General features: G+C 52.3%; 1 long non-coding RNA gene across 2 annotated transcripts; it reads left to right on the top strand.

The window, feature by feature from the left end:
- The first annotated feature begins 333 nt into the window (after positions 1-333).
- LOC136377479 (uncharacterized) lies at positions 334-7860 on the top strand. 2 transcript variants are annotated; one of them, XR_010746309.1, is made up of 3 exons: positions 334-449; positions 584-716; positions 7699-7860. It is a non-coding gene; the product is annotated as an uncharacterized lncRNA (long non-coding RNA). The 2 variants fall into 2 exon arrangements; XR_010746308.1 differs by having other exon boundaries at positions 584-725.
- The last annotated feature ends 1417 nt before the right edge of the window (positions 7861-9277 follow it).

The raw sequence follows: 9277 nt of genomic DNA, 5'->3' as shown, positions 1-9277 counted from the left end.
GCCACAGATGTGGACAGAGTTCTTTGGAAGTCCTCATGTGTCCAAGCCAAGAAAGTGGCTCGAGTTCCTGTTGCACAGGTTTGGGCCAGGACTGAGCAGCAGGGAGTCACAGCTTCGGGTGTTGTGAGGCTCCTGTGGGCCTTTGTTGGGCCGTGTCCCGTGAAAAGCCACAGGGCAGGGGCGGCCTCTCCCATGTGCTCAGCAACCATGCAGTCTAGAGACCGCCCAGGCTCCCAGACACCCCGGCCGTTCCAGCTCCCCAGGTGTGAACCACTCACTTCCTCCGCTGTTCTCACAGAGAAACTGGCTCAGTCTGGCTGAAACCAGTTCTTGCCAGCTTCTGCCCTCTTCCTTGCCCCTGCCCATCTGCTCTGGACATGGCAGGCAACTCTTCTGAGTGGCTGGGACTTGTCTCTTCTTCCTGGGGCTGGGCACTGATGTCACCCCAGGTTGTGGGAGGGGTCCTGAGGATTCCTGTCCTGGGTGGGAGGCCTTTAATCGGGGGTGGGAGGTAGGGAACACAGCAATAGCCTTAGGAGGGCACCTGATCTACTTTCCCGTCTTACTTCTTTGCATTGAGCAGGTTTGGGCATGCCAAGGAGAAGCATCGGTCATCCTCTGGTGAATTTCTAAAGGAAATCTGGGCTCCCATGACACCCTCTAGGCTTTGGGTCCAAACCACTTCACAGGGATCAAGCCCTTCCTTGGGATGCAAGGTATGAGAGGTGAGAGAGAGAGGGAGGGCCTCTGCCATGCCAGCTAATGTGGAAGACTCTCTGGCAGCTGTGTGACCTCAGGCTCTAGCTGGGGAAGTGTAGGTCCCAGGACTGAGCTAGTTGCAGGTGGCAGGCAGGCTGTGAAGGCCGGGTCCCCCCAGGTGTGCAAAGTAGATGTCTGCATAGTAAACACCAGCTGAGGGTCTGGGGGGAGGCGAGTTCTGTCCCCAGGGGCCAGCGAAATTCTCCACTGAATCCTTCACAGTAGGCTTGATCAGCCAGGTCCCAGCGGGGAAGAGCGTACGGGCAGAGCAGGGGCCAGCTGCGATAGTTGCGGAGGCAGCAGGGAGCCAGGGAGGCGAGATGCCGGGCCAACAGTCTGGTGGGACGACCGCATCCAGGGGGCAAGTAGAAGGCGATGATGTTAAACAAGCAAGCTGGTGCAGGGTGAGGTGGCCCCGAATGCCACACCAAGGAGGAAGACCAGGTCCGCTACCCTTGGAGTAGGAATGGACTCCTGTGGCAGCAGCTCTCTGCACTTTGAGGGTTTAAACCACCTGCCTAGACCCCTGTAGGGCTCTCCCTCCCAGGCATCCCTCCCTGTGGTGTCCACTTTGGTCTGTCACTCTTTGGCTAGGAGGTGCAGAGATGGTGGCCAAGGTGGCCAAGAGCTGACCCTGGTGGCGGGCAGCCTGTGGCCCGAGATGTGTGGTATCCCTGAGCCGGCCCAGCTGGTCAGGAAGGGGCTGGCTTGCTGTGCTCTCTGTCCTCATCAGGCCTCCACCACCACCGCGATCAAGTGAGTTCTTCCAAATGGATCCACTGTCGCTACTCAGGAGTGGCTCCATCTGTGTCTCCTTGCCCAGAAAGGAGTGGCCTCCGTTTCTGTCCCTGCCTTCCTCCATTGTCACTGTTGCCCAACTTCTTGGTGTGGGGACCTAGCACCTTGTCACCTCAGGCTTTGCACTGTCGTCCTTTATTACAAAACCTTCAGAAATTCTGTGAATTATCTCACCAGCTGCACCCCACAGCCGCCTGCGCAAGCCTCCGGGCCTGAACCACAAGGCGACCACAGTGCATCCGAGACTTTTGCTCTGGGCTGGGCCCGGGGCCCCTTCCTTTCGGCTCCCCCAGCCTGAGCTGAGCTGGCCACACTTCCCCTTCTCTCCTTTCCTTTTTCTAAATCGTAGAAACTGAGGGGAAGCACTGCAGAACCCTGGGGTGGGGTGGGGGGCTGGGGAGGTGGGGCGTATGTGTGTGGGAGGGGTGCGGAGTGGAGTAAGTGAGAGCCTTGGAAGCTGGTCCCGCATGGGCTCAGGTCAGTGCAGGCCCGGGGGCTGTGGAGCAAGGCTGGTGAGGGTAAGGGGTAGGTGAGCTGTGGGAGGCAGGGCACCTGCCTGATGTGATGACCCGTTTCTCCCAGTGAGTTCCTCTGGCTTCCAAAAAGCACCTTCAGCCAAGGGGCCTCTCAGGAGAATGAGGAGGGAGGTACATGCATGTGTGTGCATATTTTGGGATGTGTGTGCATGTGTGTGGGGGGGTGAATGTGAGTGTGTATGTGCACATGTGTATGTGCATGTGTGTATGAGTGTGTAGGGGGTGTGAGTGTTTGCATATATGTGAGTATGTGTGCATGGGGTATGTATACATGTTTTGGGATGTGAGTGTGTATGTGTTTGTGTTGGGGTGTGTGTGAAAGTGTGCATATGCATGTGGGGGGTGTGTGTGCATGTGGGTGTGGGTGTGCACATGCATGGAGACAGACTATGTGCGCTAGGGATGGACTCTATTCTCTTTATCCCTGTGACTGTCATAGTGACTGCTTGGTAGTAACTGCTCAGTTTACTGAACAAAATAACAGACCATGGCCTGATATGCTGTGCCTTAGAGATACGTGTGGCTTAGCAGAAACTCCCTCGCGCTCACTTTGGTGGGGTGTATCTCATTTTCTGTGAGCAGGTGGGGAGAGAGAGGAGGGAGTTGCCTACAACTCCATCCATTGGGAACCAAGTGCTCCTTCTTCAATGGAGAGACTTTTTTTTTACTTAAAATATAGTTGGTGAACATTTCTGGCATAAAACATAGTGATTTGATATTTATATACCTTACAAAGTGATCACAATGTAATAACCTGGTGTCAAAGGTTACAATGATACTATTGACTATACTCCCCATGCTGTACACCAGCGATTTCAACCGGTGAGCCACAAAGACTTATAAAATATGCAATACCTGACTGTTTAGTCAGGGGCACTGACCTCTTTCCCTTATGGTCAAATAAAAAAACATGACAACAGCCAACACAACAGTCGCCGTCAGATGTGAAAGAGTTGAAATTATATCTATTTTATTTTGTCAGATAGACAAAAAAATATAATATTTTTTTGTGTATTACAGAATTTTATTAATTAGTTTATGTGCTGTGAGATGAAAAAGGTTGAAAATTGCTGCCGCACACTACAGCCCTGTGACTTACTGATTTTTTAACAGAAAGTTCGTAGTCCCCTTTTTTGCTCAAAGCCCCACTCCCCTCCCCTCTACCAACCATCAGTTTGATCTCTGGGACCTACGAGCCCATTTCTGTTTCTCCTGGTACTTCGTTTTGACCTTTGGATTCCACATATAAAGTGAAATCATACGATGTCTGTCTTTTTGACAGAGACACTTTGGGTCACCCGTATTTTAAGAGAAATGAATACAATTAGGTGAATGTCTGCTTACCCTCTAGTTAAGATAGAATCCTAGTAATAACCACAAGGCTCTTAGCAGTATACAAATGACTTCCATGTCCAGGAGCATCAAGGAGTGTCCCTGTGGAGTAGGTAGGCTCATCCCTGTCCTACAGATGAATAAATGAGGTGGCTTGCTTAGGGCCACACAGGAAGGGCAGGTGAGGATCAGGTCTGGCCAGACTCCCAACCCAACTAGGAGAAGAGTTTAGGGGGCTGAGAGAAGAAAGGGGCAAGGAGGCTGAGACCAAGATAATGATATGGGGGGGTCAAGGACACCACGGCCAACACACCTGTGGTCTGGTGCTTGCTATTTTATAGACCATTAAGAGGCACAGACAACTATTTGCATGCAATTTCAGGGGCTCAGAGCTGCTCCCCCAAGAAGAGCAAGGGGTCCACAAAGGGAGGAAGGGACAGCATCGAGGCTTCTGGTAGCTGGGCCCTTCCTGTTCCCCAGGTGTAATTCTTGACTCAGGGTGAATGTGACTTTTGAGGAAGCAGGGTTTTTCAGGAACACCCCGCTTCTCTTAACAATGTACTCTTAACAACTGTACTCTGCCATGCTGTAATTGGCGATGATGTCCCGGCAAATGATGCAGTGACAGCTAGGTCATAAAAGAGGTAACAGCTGTAGACCCTTACATAATATAAATATTATAAACTATTCTTGAAGGCTTACAAAATGGATATAAACTTTTACTTCATACCACGATTACATGAGGGCCCCGATTTGCTATAAATCTAAAGACAGAGAAATAAAACGTATACCTCCATGTATCAGATATTCAACCTAAACTAATATGCTGTCTTTAATAAGTATTAATTACAATTTTATTGAAGGTTTGTTTTTTTTTTTAAATTATGTTACAACATGAAAGTGTTTTCAACAGCAAAGGCTAGTATCTAAGAAACAAAACTACTAAGAAAGAGTTGGAGCAGGGGTCCACTTTGTCTTGTAGACATATTCCTGTGGTACATGGGACCATTCTCTTTCTTTCTGCCGCTTTATCCTGCGTCCAGGGCGGTAGCAGGGAAACAGGGCCCTGTGGGGTGATGGCACGGCCCCAACCTGCACCAGCCGTGACCTTGGGTAGAGACAACCTTTGTTTTCTAGGCAGGAACTGGGGGACGTGTTTTTGACCCATCGGTAGGCAGAGAAGTGCAGAGCAGCACAGAGGCACACGCCCAGGTCCCGAGGGGGACGCCCTCAAGGGCGTCCTGAGGGGTCTGTCTTGTGTGAGGCTTGTGTGGGTCAGGAGAGGTGAAATGTTTACTGAACTATGGAAAGTGACATGCAGAGCTCAGTGTTAGCTAGTGTTTTAATAAGTGTTGGCCTGTGTGTTAGGGTTAGTCCATGCTTGCTTTGGAGTTTGAAATACAGAGTCTGAACCCCTGACTCCCAGGAAAATCAGATCAAGAAAAAGATCAACCCTGACAAAAGCAGAGAGTGAGGGAGGAAGGGGAGAGGGAGGGAGTGGACTTGTGCAGACACTTACCCGGAGCCCAGCCTAGTAACAGGCAGTTCAGAGATGCAGTCCAGGCTCCCAGATCCTGTGCCCTGACTAGAAAATCCAGGCCTATTTGTTTTATTGCCCCCTCCCTACTGCTAGAAATGAGTGTTCCCTGGGTGTTTCAGGGCCTAAACAAGAGTCGTGCAAGGTTTCCTCCTGCCCTCCCTCTTCCGCTTTCTCCTTGGTAGGCCTGTGTCCCTGGCCCCATTGGGCACCACCCACCCCTGCTATGTGAGGGGTGGAGGTGTATCTCTGTCCACCTCTGTGCCGCATGCTGCCTCTGGGCCCCACGGGAGCTCTGCTTCTGTCCACAGGCCCACAAAACCTTTCAACTGCTGACTCTCAACTTTCTCTATCTTAGAGCTCAACCCAGTCCCTGGAGCCAGGTGGGAAGAGGGTCTATGGCCTCTCCCCTCCTCTGTTCTCCTCTCACATTGAGTTGCAAGTCCAATGCCTTTCCTCCCTCTTTCACAAGACGAAGGTGACTGGCGTGTTGGTGGACATCAGAGACCCTGGAGAACATAGGTAGGAGCATCATCTACCCTCATAGTGTGCAGACTCAGGCTCGGCAAGTCCCCAGCACCATGCCTGCTGCTCTACAAAGATTCTGTGAGTAGAGATATTACTCACCCATTTTACAGATGGACACACTGAGGCTCAGAGAGGAGAAGCTGGGCTGAGGATACTCAACTAGCAAGTGGCCAAGGTGTGTTTCAGACGCAGGGCTGTTAGGTTCCACCTATTCTGGAAGCCAAAGCGGTGAAGAAGCCCTGACAGTCAGGGTGGGCTGTGGTCAGGTGGTGGCTGGGGGCTTCCTCTGGGTTCCTCCCCCCCCCCACACAGGTATTAGCTGATGCTCCCCAGCAAGATGGGTCCATACTAAGCTTGGGTTTAATGGCGCCTGTCTTGAGAGAGGCCCTGGCCTCCTGAGGGTCATCAGTGCACTTGAAGAGGCAGCTTGGAGGTGAGGGGGACTTCCTGTTCCTGCTTCTCAGTGATAAAGTGGGTTTAATCTGGTCGGCAGGAGCACTTCCTCCATGCTTTCTTCCCACATGCCCCTTCTCTCTCATTGCTCCCCAACTCTTTAGCGTAAAGTACCCCACAAAGCTCTCCCACCCTCCCTCCCTTTGCCGCCCCTGGCCTCACAGGCCACAGCAGCTGGGTTAGCATAGGAAATTACATTCACGTCCCTGTTCCAGCTCTAGGTGAGAATGCCATTACCCATTGTTTAAAGCACAGTTACGTATGCAGCTTGATACTCTCCAGGCTCAGAGAATCAATTCAGCTTTGCCCGAGTTGCTGATCAGCACATTGCGCCTCCTTACGTGGAGGGGGGCCGAGAACCACGGGGACCCCCGCACCCTGCCTGCCCCTGGCGGACACCAGAGTTTGAAATGGAGGGGCATATTGATTGGCTTGGTCCTGTCTGAAGAAAGGCCAGTTAATTCCTTTCTCAGAACTGCCTTAATTATTAAACTTGAAGACCTGACAAAGGTCCTACCGCTAAGAGCTGCTTTCCTCAACTAGTTCCTGGGAAGACTGTCATCGTCAAAAAGTCATTTTCAGTTTTTGCCTGGTAGGCCTTCTCTCATCTCCCAAAGGCTTGCCTACCTGTGAGTGAGAAGGGCTATCTGACCACTTAGGAACTGGGGAGTGTGGACAACCAGGTCTACTTCTGCTTCTTATCTAAAATAAACAAGAAAGTGGTGTTTACCTTAATAGACCTGCTGTGCAGTTTGAGCAGGAAGGTGACATAAGGATGCACTTAGCTGGTCTATCCACCCCCTCCTGGGTCTCTTCAGATCTCTTACCCTGGCCCTGCTCAGGCCTTTTTTTTTTCTTAGCGTGAGAGACAGAGAGAGGGATAGATAGGGACAGACAGGCAGGAAGGGAGAGAGATGAGAAGCATCGATTCTTCCAGCTCCTTAGTTGTTCATGGATTGCTTTCTCATATGTGCCTTGGGGAAGGGGAGGGTCACAGCACAGCGAGTGACCCCTTGCTCAAGCCAGCGACCTTGGGCTCAAGCCAGTGACTATGGCGACATGTCTATTATCCCATGCTCAAGCCAGCAACCCACAGCTCAATCTAGTGAGCCCGTGCTCAAGTCAGATGAGCCTGTGCTCAAGCTGGCGACCTCGGGGTTTTGAACCTGGGTCCTCCGCATCCCAGTCCAACACTCTATTTGCTGCACCACCGCCTGGTCAGGCATTGCTCAGGCCTTTGCATAGGCTGTGCCCCCCTGCCTGTAACACCCTTCCTTTTCATCTCCATATTTCAACCCCACCCGTGCTTTGTAGTAAAAATGTTTTCCACTCCCATTGCTTTGGCACTGTGCAGAGAGCTCTACATAGCTGATGACACCACTTCATCACCAGTGACAATGTTTTAAGCAGAGGTGGAATGTGAGTTCCCAGGAGATGCGACTTCCCAGAGCTAGGTTAGAATTTAGAAGTATTCTCCGGGTCCCTGACTGAGCACCCTAAGCCCTGTGTACCAGGGGCTATATGAGATGCCGTGGGGTGTGGGTGGGGCACACCGGGCTGATGAGGTTTTCTCCAGGGCTTCACCATGGGGGGTGGACAGAGAAGCGATACCCCCAGGACCCTGCTCTGCTCAGCTTGAGCAACATGTCAAGAAACAGACCAGGATCAAGCCTGGCTGTGGAGCCTTGGGCACACCTTGTCAATCTGGGGCTCGGTTTCCAAGGTTAGCTCTTCCCTGCCCATGTTCTCCTCCAGAGGGGGCCCTGGAACTGTCTCTCCTGACTCTCCTGCCTGCGTCCATCCAGCAGTGCGTCTCCAGCCCTGCTGAATCAGTTCCTCTGGAAGGCACCTACTTCTTGTCCCCTCACAGGCCCCGCCCTCTCCTGAAGCAGCAGCATCTCTCCTGTGGACGACTGCAACAGTTGCCACAGGCTCCCTGCCGTCCCGCTGCCCCCTGCCATTCCCACCTCCTGCCAGGGCAATTTCTGAAAACTCTAACACCCTCCTCACCTCCACGCAGACACCTTTAACAGCTTCAAAGCCTCCTCACTGCCTCGGGATCAAGGCCAAATGTTTTATCATATCCTACACCTCACCACACGATGTGGCCCCTGCGACAACCCCCAGTGCCCAGGTGTCCTGCTCCTCTTCACCATTTCTGCTTTAATGCTATACTGGCCATACCGGTCTTTTTCCCATTCTTAGAACCCACCATGTGCCTCCCTACAGGCCTTTCCTTCTATTGTGTCTCCTCTTCCCCTGCCACTCCCCCCCCCTTTGCCTGTTTAATGCCAGGCCATTGTTCCTTCCTTGGGGGACCCTCCAGAATAAGTCAGTTCTCCCCCCCATGAAAAGCTCCCATGTCACCCCTTTCTGGTCTTTAACCGTCTCCATCACAGTCCGTGAGTCTGTTTATGTCTGTGATTGTTTCTTCACTGCCCATGTCCTCTGCTAGTAACTGGTAAAAGTCATGAGGTCAGGATCTTAGGTCTCACTCCTCCATGCATGCCCAGCACCTCACGTGGTACATGGCACACAGTCGGCGCTTAATGCATACGAGTGAACACACAGAGAGCACCTGTGTGAGTCCAGGGTGGCATTAGAATGAACTAAATTCTACGGCCTCTTCTGGTTGTAAAGCTGTCCTGAGGTCAGCTTAGCACCATCTGCGCCATGAAAGGTGATAGCTCCCGAGCCCTGCGTTGGTGGGCAGGAGCATCTCTGGAACTCCTCACCGGTGCTCCCAGCAGGCACCGCAGACTCTACTTAGGGGCGGGGTGGGGAGGGTGGCGGCAGGCTGTCCTGGGCCAGTGGCGAGTGGGCTGGGTGACCTGAGGAGTGGGGCAGTGTCCTGCTCTGACTGGGAGGCAGTGTGGTTTGGCAACAGCACTAGGCAGGCAGGAGCTGTGTTTACACTGTCGCTAGTGTCTTGAGTGACCTCTCAGAGCCTCCATTTTGTCACCTGTAGGTGGTGATCATTTCTTCCTCCCTCTGTGAGTGAGTGTTTAGAATACTGTCAACCTCAAAAGGGCCTGGTGTGGTCTTTTCTTGCCTCTGCCCCCCTCCCCCCCGTTATTGTTCTCCAAAGTCAAATAAGGGAACCAGTTAGGCAGATGTGGTCCAGGACGGCTGATGGGTGGGCTGGGCGAGCTCACCTGGCTTCTGCAGCCTTCCGGGCACTCATCACCAGCCGAGATGATCTCATTTCTTTGTTCATTTACTTGCCTCCCCCGAGAAGAATAAAACTCAGAGCAGGACCTCTCACCGTGTCCTGCTCACTCACCTGTAACACCCAGCCGTCTCTGGCTTGTCATATAGGTTCCCAATAAATATG

This window comes from Saccopteryx leptura, chromosome 6 (assembly GCF_036850995.1).
Source record: "Saccopteryx leptura isolate mSacLep1 chromosome 6, mSacLep1_pri_phased_curated, whole genome shotgun sequence".
Classification (NCBI taxonomy): domain Eukaryota; kingdom Metazoa; phylum Chordata; class Mammalia; order Chiroptera; family Emballonuridae; genus Saccopteryx; species Saccopteryx leptura.
This window is presented reverse-complemented; position numbering and strand designations above follow the sequence as displayed.